This window comes from Trachemys scripta, chromosome 2, assembly GCF_013100865.1.
Source record: "Trachemys scripta elegans isolate TJP31775 chromosome 2, CAS_Tse_1.0, whole genome shotgun sequence".
In the NCBI taxonomy this organism is placed as follows: domain Eukaryota; kingdom Metazoa; phylum Chordata; order Testudines; family Emydidae; genus Trachemys; species Trachemys scripta.
Genome location: NC_048299.1, coordinates 178,669,835 through 178,682,073, shown reverse-complemented (window position 1 = coordinate 178,682,073; position 12,239 = coordinate 178,669,835). Strand labels below are relative to the sequence as shown.

Here is a 12,239-nt window from a genome sequence, read left to right as displayed (position 1 = left end):
GGGGACATGATAGCAGTTTTCAGGTATTTAAAAGGGTGTCATAAGGAGGAGGGAGAAAACTTGTTCACCTTAGCCTCTAAGGATAGAACAAGAAGCAATGGGCTTAAACTGCAACAAGGGAGGTCTAGGTTGGACATTAGGAAAAAGTTCCTAACTGTCAGGGTGGTTAAACACTGGAATAAATTGCCTAGGGAGGTTGTGGAATCTCCATCTCTGGAGATATTTAAGAGTAGGTTAGATAAATGTCTATCAGGGATGGTCTAGACAGTATTTGGCCCTGCCATGCGGGCAGGGGACTAGACTCGATGACCTCTCGAGGTCCCTTCCAGTCCTAGAATCTATGAATCTATAAACATGTGTAAGTAAACAGAAATGTATTCTTCAATTCTGCCTCTGCAGTTTAACAATCATGGTTCAGCCCTAGTTACAGCTAACAAGATTTAGCTACAAGAATTTGGTGCAATGCTTATCTGAATGGTAACAGTTTTATAAGTGTCCAAACAACTCTATTACATTACTTTTCTTATTCATACACTTTAAATACATCCACACGCCTCATGTGTCAGTTTTCTGAAACCAGCAACCAGACATTCTAAAATGTATTATTATATGCTATTTAACAGGACTCTCCTCAAATTACTGGATATTATCCAGGGTCAGGAGGGTATCTCAAACATATGGGTAACCATAGGCTTTATCACTGACCGATATATCCTTTGTTTTTGTTCCTATAGGATTTTAAGTGTATTGTTCTCTAGAACAGACCTGGCTGCTCCCACTTCACTGTTTCCGCAATATACTCCAATCATTGCAGACAAAAATAGAAACATATTCTGCATCAATCCCAGTGTACAAAATGACTGTAAATGCTTCTTTCAGTCTGCACCTTATCTTCATATCTGAAATGATTATCAATTCTCTCAATACTATGTGATCAGCATGATGGAACAGCAAAAGGCAATTATTACTGACCTTCATAGACTAAAATACCTTAATAGTCATATGTTCTCCTCTCTGCTTCAACAACTCATTTATTTCTACAGTAACTGAAGAAAAAAACCAAAACATAAGTTGGCTAACTCAAAACTGACAGATATTAAGGGTTTCTTGCAGGTTTGGAACTTTTGGGGAATCTAGTTATTAAAACTGTCTTTCTCCAGAATAGAGCAAAGAGTGATTAGCACAGTAAAAAAACTGTCATGTAAATAGTGCCCGATGACCGGTAGTTATATTCCTAATGCATGTTTTTGGGGAAGGTGATTTTTTATTTTTATTATGTCCATTGCTGCCATGCAATAATAATCTTTTTCCTCTTTACCACACTTTTAAATATCCCAACATCTGATCTATTTAGTATAGTATAGGCCTATAGCCAGTCATATAGTTTTAGGGTGACCAGACAGTAAGTGTGAAAAATCGGGACAGGGAGTGAGGGGTAATAGTAGCCTATATAAGAAAAAGACCCAAAAATCGGGACTGTCCCTATAAACTCGGGACATCTGGTCACCCTATATTGTTATGTTTACAGGCCAGCAAACTAACATAATTCAACAACAGCAACAACAAAACACTCAAGGTTTAAGGTATTTTATTGCCAAGATCCAGCTCTGATATGGGTGGGACCAGGGTGTGAGCCAATGACTTTTTCTGCTTTGTTATTTTTCATACATAGTTTGAATCCCCCCATAAATGTAGAGGACTAAATTTTCAATATTTGTGGGGACACACAGCACATATAAAAAATTAATTGCAGGTGCAAATATCAGTACCTGTGCTTAATTTGCTTCTTAATAATTTACACTTGTCAGAAGGTGCAAAATATGTGCATCAATTGACAAATAATTGGACAATATTACTACATATCATTCTTCTTTCAGTCTTGTTAGTCTAAACAGACTGTACACAATACAGATTTAATTTGATATTGAACAATAAGTACAATTCATAAGATTGTTAATGTATATTGCATGAATACACAGAGTGTACTAAGAATAATACAGTAATTAATGTACCATGAGATCAGAACATTGTCCTGGGAAAACTTTGCAATAGTATCTTTCGCAAGTAGGCAAAATATTTTTGCTTTAAATATTGTTCAGTACATTTACATTTCTAAAAGAAATATGTATTTTACATAGAACAGTATTTACTTTTCTCTTAAAGTTTGGTTTTAGTAACAGGCCTGATTCTCCAGGGCCTTGCAACTTGTATAATCATTTACCCTGTGCAAAGCGGATGTGAAACACTACTGAATGGGTACCACTTTAAAGCTTTTTGCACTAGAATAAATGATTACATAAATTGCAAAGCAGTGGAGAATAAGACCCTAGGACAGGGGTTCTCAAACTGGGGGTCAGGACCCCTCAGGGAGTCGCAAGCTGTCAGCCTCCACCCCAAACCCGGCTTTGCCTCCAGCATTTATAATGGTGTTAAATATATTTAAAAGTGTTTTTAATTTATAAGGGGGGGGTCACACTCAGAGGCTTGCTATGTGAAAGGGGTCACCAATACAGAAGTTTGAGAACCGCTGCCCTAGGACAATGTCCAAATACCACCTTCTTGCTCACCAGAACTTCTTTGTGTGCACAGTCGGTCGTAGCTGCTGACTTTCAGTGTGAAGGCAGTTATACTACATTACACCTATTAGCACTGAAGAGCCACCACAATTCCAAAAGAATGAGGTTGAGTCTTTTCTATTTTGCACATCTTGAACAGAATTGTTCATTCAATTATGAACCATAAAGATCACAGCCTGACTTTCAGAAACCAGGCAGAATGTACAGGATTGATAGTTTAAAAAAAAAAAAAAAAACCACCCCCCACAACCATCCTTTTACTTATACACTGAGCAAATGTGCAATGGAGTCATTGTCTTTGTGTAGATTAAGATTTAAAAGCATGTTGTTAACATGTTAGCTAACGCACACTAAAACACATTTTAAAAGTCTAGTGTGGATAATGCAATGTATACTTTAACAAATGGTAAACTCATCCAATTAAAGCCTGAGGGGAACCAAGGCTTTTACTTAGCCAGTTTAGCACATGTTAAGGCATATACTGCCTTATGTACACTTGACTTAATATATTCTAACATGACGCCTTTAAATCGTTGTCTAAAATAGGCTATTGAAAATACACTTAGACTAGAGTTTGTGGCCCGACTGTAACTCAAGGTAATTCTTCTTAGCCATTTATCTTAGAGTTAGCTAACACCTTTGCAACTGTCCATTAAAGGTATGTTTAAACCACATTTTAAAACCTGCAGCAGTGAGTATCAGAAACTGGGTCTACAGACTCAAGCTCGCGGAGCCAGCACAACAGCACTAGAAACAGCTGAGTAGATGCTGGAGCTCAGGCTCTGAAGCCTCAGAAGGGACTGGATTTCAGAGCCCAAGCTCCAGGCCAAGGCACAATGTTTATATTGCTGTTTTTAGCAATATAGTGTGAGCCCAAGTCTGTAGACCTGGGCTCTGAGACTTGCTGCCATGGTTTAAAATGCAGTGTAGACATATCCCTAGCTGCTTCAGGACACGGAAGTGTGTGGTTTATCCCAGGGCTTGTTAATTTGCATTACAATATGGCTACAAACTTTTGTCCAGTCACATCCAGAAACAATCAGCATACCACAATCTCATATTTAAGTCACTTTTCATAGTACACTTTAAGACAAGTGAAGAAAAATGTGTTCATTATCAAGGATATTCTCCTTCATCAATTTGCTGTGTAATAATTTAAAAATTAATATTCCTTGTGAAACTAGCCTATTTACATAACATTGACTTTTTCACTGCATTTATTTATTTCAGTTATTAATTTTTGCTATACCGTGAGCATGGCCATTTTAAAGTTGAATGAAATAAGATCTTTATAAGATGTTATGGAATTATTCAAGGAGACCAGGGAAAATGCTGTAGTTTAATACCTATAATATTTCCTTTTTGGCACTCAGAATACTACCACGATTTTACTTGTGTAATAATGACCTCCATTCTATAAACTTCCTAATCAATCATGATGCAAGAATGAGCGCTGCTTATTTGATAATTAAGCAGGAATGAGCACAAAGCTGTGGTATGACTACAACAATGCACAGCAGGGTTAAATCTGAGCATTATAGAAAGCTGATGCTAAAATGATTTGACAAATAATAGCTTTGAGTTCATTACTGCTATTCTCTGTAGAGTATTAACATACAACTATCAACCAGCCAGAAGGAGGAGTAAAATCTGTTATGTTACTTAGGCCTGGTCTACACTGGGGGGGAGGAAGGGGATCGATCTAAGATACTCAAGTTCAGCTACAAGAATAGTGTAGCTGAAGTCGACGTATCTTAGATCGACTTACCTCCCATCCTCACGGTGCGGGATCGATGGCCGCGGCTCCCCCGTCGACTCCGCTTCCACCTCTTGCCCTGGTGGAGTTCCAGAGTCAACGGGGAGCACGTTCGGGGATCGATTTATCGCATCTAGATGAGACACGATAAATCAATCCCCGATAGATCGATCGCTATCCGGCAGGTAGTGTGGACGTACCCCTAGACACCTAAATACCATGATGCTGTCTTTAAACACAGTAGAACTTCCATTGGCACCCTGTCCAATACATCTTAGACCTCCATTTTAATTTATGCAGCTGTGTTTATTTACATAGAGCCAACAAGTCTATTAAATAAGTTATCAGTTGCACTCATTTTTACCATCATAGTTTTCCAGTATATACACTTGGAGTGAGAGGCTTATTTACAGTGATTCAGGCAGTGTTGACCAATTAAGAAACAGAAAAGATCTATAAAGAGGAGAGTTTTTCTCTGCAGCATGAGAGTTAGCAAAGGGAAACTAACATGTTATTTAGCTCTGACACAGTAAACAAACTAGTACAACCAATCCTTCACATTCAGAGGTTAGGAGAAAAGACATGAAATGGCATTCTAGAAGAGGTGGGTCATATGTATTATTTCAAAATATTATGTACATTGGCTCATGGGCATTCACCAAGAGAGGGAAATCAGTGAAAACTGGCATGTATTCAGTCTATGACTGAGCATGGATTTCACAAGAAAGACAGATGAACCAAACATTATTAACAATTTCCTGTTCTTACTATTAAGGGGTTTCACTGACTGAAGCTAAGCAACTGCCGAGAATACATCTCACACTAGAATTAAAATGAGAAAAGAGTTATAAGTTGACTTCCTTTCTGTAAATAACCTTTATCCATTCCTCCTATTCATTTTATAAATGTGGGCTATAGTCAGTGTAAGTCTACTAGTAGGATGTGCTGGAAAAAAAATAAAAACTTCCAGTTTGACAGATATCCAGTAGTTCAGTTTTTCATTTTTCCTGTAAAGTTAAATGGTATCAGTATTTAAAGTGTCTGAGATTTCCAAAGGGGAATTCTTCACAGTAGAAATATACTTTCCTTGTGGGCTTAACAAAGTAGCATTTAGTCTAATTTTTCATTAAGTAAATATAAGATTTTTCTAGGAAAATAACAGTGCAACTTGTCTCCTTGAGATAGTTTTGTAATATCAAGAAGCAATGTTATAGTTTTGTTCCTTGAAAGACACTCAAAACAAGGTGGGCAAGATGTTGGAGGGAAAACCAGCACCATGCAGTAGAATTCCCCAAGGGAAATTCATGTTTATTAAGTTGTTATTCTTGTTCAGTGAAGGTTAGCAAACATTTGAAAGAATTTCCTTCTGGGTCTAATAAAGTGAAAAAGGGGAGTGGATGTGATAATACCTGACAGGCCTTGGTTTTCAGCTTGTAGCATTGGTATTATTTTGCACTGTTTCAAGTTCTGGATCCCGGTTTCTGATAATATACCAACAATTCAAATATCTCTCTGAGGAAAACAAAAACAATTGCTCTTGTTCGCTGCGGTGCAAAATCATTCTATTTAATGTTGCATTATAGTTAGCATTTGACAGCTTCATACATAATGACAGGGGTTAAGCATGCTGTATATTCAGCTGTACTGTAATGGAGACTTTCTTTTGCTATATTTCTTTCCAAATTTAGCATAGCTATTTCTTGCAGGCTTACAAGTCAGAATGAACTACTACTTCTACTTAGGACCTGACCTAATCAAAGTCAATGAAAAGACTCCCATTAATTTCAGTGCATATTACTGCAGGCCTTTGATGCCTACAATGCAGAAATATACCTGAAAAAGTAGTAGACCCAAAACTAACATACAAAGATATTTCTTATAATTTCACATTTCAGCTAGGGCCTTCTCTCCAAAAGCATAATTGTCCCTTTTGTTCCTTAGTTTCTACCTTAGTGACACTTAGCACCACAAAGAACTCAAATCATGCTCATCGGAGAACAGACTTCTAATCGAAACAGCAGAATTCTAAGATTTTCTTTATTTTCTTTCAGCCTCATACAGCAATTGCATTCCTCCTCCAAGAGGCTTATTGTGTTACACTCACTAAAGAATTTGAATCCACTACAGTTAGGCCATCTCTACACTACAAGTTTTGGTCTGTGCCAATTACATCAGCATTAAGACCGCAGCAGTTAGTAGATTGCGCATGTGCGTTTATACTTGACTGTTTGTGTTAGTGCTGCACATACTCACAAGGAGTGCTTGTGTAGATGCAAAGTGCAGTTCACTATGGATAGGTATCCCAGTGAGTCATGTGCCACCCTCCAACACAATTCCTTCTTGTAAATTTTCACAATGCATTGTGGGGCACACACAAGTTGCGCAGGGAGAGCTGAAAGGAAGGGGTCAAGTTCCTCCATCCAAGAAAGCCAAGCCTTTAGTAGTTACTGCATATTAGCGGACATGTAGTAAGAACACACATTGTTTCCTAGTGAAGACAAGACTATTGAGGGGACTGTATAAGTCAAAACTGCCCTGACACTGGTTCAACCTATTCTGTCCATAAACAGAAGGCATAAGTCTCCAGTGTCATCAAATTAACACTAGATGATGCATTTCTAACCTCCTCTGAAAGCGTATCCAGGACCTGTCAATTTTCATGAGCACTAAAATGAATTAAAGGAAAAACTGCTAAAACTGATGATGTTCATAACTAATCTTAAACTTGTTATTCAGAAAAAATTCCAGACGTGAAAGAAAACTACTGGAAGTTAACAGCTGAAGAAAAGTCTGTTTTTCTTTTCCTCCAAAAGATAAGAATATCTTTTCCAGAGAAAGGCAGTTGTCCCATACACATAAAAGAAGAGTAAATTGACTTGAAATATTTGTAGGAATAACAATGATTTTCCACTGGTGTAGGTGGAATAGCAACAATTAGCATTTTCACATGGACATCTTTGAAGATATCCACCTAGATATTTTTAACGGGTGTAAAACTAAATTCATTCAAAATTCAGGGGCTTTTTCAAATATGAAAAGTCTCCTGCCTCCTTTTCCTGCTCAATTCCCCATCTGACAATGTTTAAACAGCAATCCATTTACATAATTTTAAATCCCATAGAGTGTAGCTTCTGAAATGTTCATCTTTAACTACAAAATTTCATTAATATGCAATGACATGACCCAGTTGAAATGTAAAAATAATAATGTAAAGCTGACCTGCCAATATGCCAGGAGCATGTTGCAGCATCACCCAAGATACATATCAGGCCAATGCCTATTTCAAGTTTAATGATAAATGATTACAAAATGGTGAAGATCATAAATCCCATAAGTAATTCCTATCACCTCTTGTTGGAATTCAGATGTCCACATTCATAGACAACTACCAAGAATAATGAAGACAGATTAAAATGAGTGGGGGAAATATAAGTGCCAATAAATTTAAAGCAAATGCTATTTCTGACATTGCTAACTTGTTTATGAGAGATGGATTTAAAAAAAGTAAAATTAAATATGAGTTTGGGAGTACTGGTTCTCACCTGCAGTCCTTAGTATCTGAAGAAAGGCATAACCTGGACATAGCTTGGTCACCATTGCAGTACCTCCTGCCATAACAGCAAGAGTGACAGGCAAGACCTACTGTCCATCAGTGAGCAGTTTTGAGCGGGTCCCTCACTTAGGAAGACTGGCTTGAATTCTGGGCCTCGTTCCTATCCAGGGAAACCTTTAGAAAACAAAAACCACACAAGAGGATCAGCCAAAAAAAGAGAGAGAGACTGACTCCAATACAAACACTATGGAGAAAACTGCTGAAAAATGAGGATTAGGTAACTTTGGCACCATTCAAGCAATGTGATTTCCAAATTAGATTTGGGTTATATAGTCCTAAAAGGTTAACTGATTTGAATTACCCAGAATTACTGACTCTGACTACTTTAAATAGGTGGCAAAACACAATCCATTTCCTTTCCATCTATAACTTCTGTTGAGTTCAGTAGTTCAAAAAGTCTTATTATCACAGCAGATAAGACAGAATTATGACTCTGGGTTTGACATAGTGGAGTGCCTCATTACACGTTGTCACAGACATCACAGAGTGCACCACAGATTTCCCCCTCAAGGAGAAATAATGAGCTGTCCTGGGTCCACGGCGCTTTTTACAGCATCTCAGATGTTTCCCTTTGTTTATTTTTTCATTAAAAAAAAATAGCAACCAAAGTAAACAAAAAGTAAAACAACAGTAGTATAAACCTGATAAAGACCAAAATGCCATTGTTGCTGGCCAAGCAAATACTGTACTAGTCATAGAAATAATCTGTTTATTGGCATTGTGTTGTAATAAAATGGGATGCCCGCATATTCTCTCTTGTACAATTCCCGCCTCATTATCATCCTGTCCAGTTTGCTGCAGGCCATGACGTAGTCTTTGATAATAGTTTTGGCATATGTTTCCTAGGGAAAGGCCTGGCCACCCTTCTGCTGAATGGATGTCCATCGCGTTAATGCTGAAGATACATATGTGCCGCCTCCCGCTGTGTCAAACCCTTAACACCCACGTGATCTGTCACTATCATTTAATACCATCCAAGCAACATTAATTATACAGATAGTACAGATCTTCTACAAATGGGAAATGTGTATTTATATTTTGCACACACATGAAATACACTATATATTAGCAACAAACACTACATTTAATGACAGATAAGCTTGCAGCGGGGCATACCCCACCCACCCAAAACCTTAAAAGCAGGGAAATAAAAAGTTAATGGGAAAGATGTGCAGTCCTTTTCACCTTCATATTGAGTACAACTGCAATACACTGCAATGTCCCATAAGAGTTTTGCTACCATCTCCAACAGATAATCCAAAGCAGAAATAACACTATAACAACAATTTTATTTATACAGTACCCCAGCCGCTAAAAAAGGACTTGTGTGCTGAACAATAAAAAAATCCTCATTAACAAAAACACCCCAACCTCCACAAAATTACAGACAACATGGGTAAACAAAAAGAATAAAAACAAGGCAATAAAACAACAACAGTAATAGTAATTTAAGAACGTCTCAAAAAATAAGCTTTGAGGGTTTTTTTTTAAATGGGGAGAGATGAAATTACATGAATTTTCAGAGGGAGCAAAAGCTCAATCGCCTACTGACTCAAGGCATGATGTCCTGAAGCTATCCCAGCTTCATCAAATTCATACTCTAATGAAAAACCTTAACAGTGACCTCAGCAGTGTTAAGGCAAAATAACTTCCCATATGCCTGGAACGTGTGACAATCTGATGTATTGATCTGTTGACAAAATTGATATAAAAAGCATATGATGTAATTTTTTGTTGTATTAAAATTCACTGACATCAGAATTCACCATTTCTTCTACTGTTAGATTGAAATTTTCTAATGCATCCTTAACCACAGTGCAGCTTCTGCTGCACCATAATATCAAAATCACTATCTAGCACCTTGCCGCTTTCCACATCAAGCAAAATAATTAAACTATGACTCAACTGCATCTTATTGCCTTGCCAGGTGCACCTGGGTGGACAATGCATCAAGAACTAAAATATTAATCCAATGTATTCCCCTATGCAGCATTCCCATCTCAAGGTGAAACATGACAGCAACATCGCCCTGAAGGTAAAGAGTATGAAGAATGCAACACAAAGAGGTTACCAATAAAATATCCAACCCTCCACAATAAAAGACCTTAACAAATATTAAAATGGTTAAGGAAAAAAACACATACATGCCCATGCACACAAGAGAAATAGTTTAGCATATACAGTAATAGAGGAGTTTCTAACAAGAATCTGTAGGTAGAACACCTCTTGCTTGAGCACATCTAGAAACATAATTAAGCTCTGCTGAGACTGAAAGCAATTTTTTTGTTTTGTTTTGCTTTTTTTTAAGGACCTAAACCACTGTTCATAGGGTTGGATTCTGTACCGCATGTGGGATAGATTCAGGTTTCTAGAATCCATTACATATTGTGTGGGGTGTTTTTTTTAACTGATGATATACGAACCCAGAGCAGCTGAAATTCTCATGAGCTAATATTTCTTCCTTTATTGAGCAAGACAGCAAAGCAAATCAGAGTTCCAAACCAAAGCACAGAATGTGACATAGGAGTGCGCTAAACATGAAAGTTCTGTTTTGTATATTTTCCGTGCTTAACGAATAAGCTGCCCCATTGCTCACAGAAGGGCATGGCCGGCTCTAGGCACCAGCAAAGCAAGAACGTGCTTGGGGCGGCACAATTCCATGGGCGGCATTCCGTTTTTTGTTTGTTTTTTGCTTTGGCAGTTGCACTCCTGAAGCTTGGGGCGGCAAATTTTTTGCTTGGGGCAGCAAAAATGCTAGAGCCGGCCCTGCAGAAGAGGAGGGGGGAGCTGCTGGTCCCTTTAGTTCCCTGTTCCCACTCCCCCTTTTCACTCCCATTGAGAATAACTTCCGGTTGCTGCAGGGAGAATAAGGGGGAGACAGTTCCATCTGCAACAGCTCTGATTGGTTCTTCTGTCCCAGGAGGAAGGCAAGTTGGGGACAGGCAGGCAGGCAGAGGGCTCAAATTAGCTAAAGGGCTGGAGTGTCTCCCGTCATTGTGAGATTGGTTCCAGTCCAGCCCCAGCCAAAATCCTGTAACTGGCAAACAAAGCGCAAGAGTTGGTGAGGCTATAGTAATGTAGCATGTCCTCTTAATCGCAGGGTTTTTGAAATTTTCCAAACCAGGGCTGTTTAATAAAATGTCAACCCAAAAGTCAACCCTATTACTCAGTGCCCATGATGCTGCCTTGGAATCCTTAAACTTGACACTCCCTGGCATAGGCATGTTGTGGAAATTTGCCTTTGGATAAGTAAAAATGGCATAAGTTGTGTTGCTCCATCAGAGTAGGCCATGGGGCCAGCTCCTAAACAACATTCAACAGAATCACACATCTCCATATAAGTCTGGGGTTCCACAACGGTGAAGATGAAGGGATGCTATTTTCTATACATTAACGTATTTAATAAACTATTTAAATAAGATGACTGATACAGAGGTCGGTACTGATACAGTCCACTCATTTTGCATAGTGATCCAACAGCATTAATACCAAACAAACTGCCCCACAGTCTTCAGTATGTGTCTCTTCTCCTCTTCCTCTAATGTAATCGTCTTATTTTGCTGGGGTATTGGCAGTCAATACAAGGCACTTCTTTAGAAGTGAGAATTAGCATGTCAAATCCTATGTGACTGGAAGTGAGGGGGGGGGGGCTAAAATTGTGGAGCAAGGCCCTTCTCACAAAATCTGGAGTCGACAGTTCTCACATTATCAGAATCTCATGACTGTAGGATGTTGGGGGCTGTTTGCTGTTGTTTTGGGCTTTTTAAAAATCACACTTCCCATGGTCTCCTGATGTTTGTCAGCATCCCTGTAAACTTTAAACCTTACTCAAAATGGTTACCATTTCTCCATTTCCCTCCTCTCCCCCCAGTTAGGATGAAACAGGGCTGTCCTTAGTGAAAATGATTACCCACTGGTATCCCTAATGTAGAAAATGAACAGGAAACCATGAAAGAACAGGAACATATGGGCAGGAAGGAAATTGAGGGCACATGCAAGGGAATGTAAGAAAAATTAAGAGATATAAGCAGAAGAGAAAAGTTGTTTTCCATGTGTAGTTCTCTAACCAAAGCAAAAGTGGCTTTAAAATTTAATTGCATTTATTTAAAAATGTGCCTTTCAATTGCTTTAGTCACAAACCTATATTCAATTGAAAAGTGACAGTACAGAACTGTTGAGAGATTAGAGGAATTATAAATGGGAAAATACTCCATAATATCTACTGTATAAGTACTGAAGAGCTAACAAGATAAAAATTATAGTTAAAAATGAGCTGCAAATCATCCTGAAGACA

The 12,239-nt window shown here is 38.2% G+C and overlaps 1 long non-coding RNA gene across 3 annotated transcripts in view; it reads right to left on the bottom strand.

The window, feature by feature from the left end:
* LOC117873254 overlaps nucleotides 1–12,239 on the bottom strand; it is a 322,619-nt gene that overhangs the window by 41,009 nt on the left and 269,371 nt on the right. For 2 of the 3 annotated variants that reach the window (XR_004644680.1, XR_004644679.1), the window contains exon 6: nucleotides 7,875–8,059. This is a non-coding gene — a long non-coding RNA (uncharacterized LOC117873254). Of the gene's footprint in view, nucleotides 1–5,747; nucleotides 5,845–7,874; nucleotides 8,060–12,239 lie in introns of those variants that run through there. The other variant, XR_004644681.1, reaches the window with a different exon arrangement.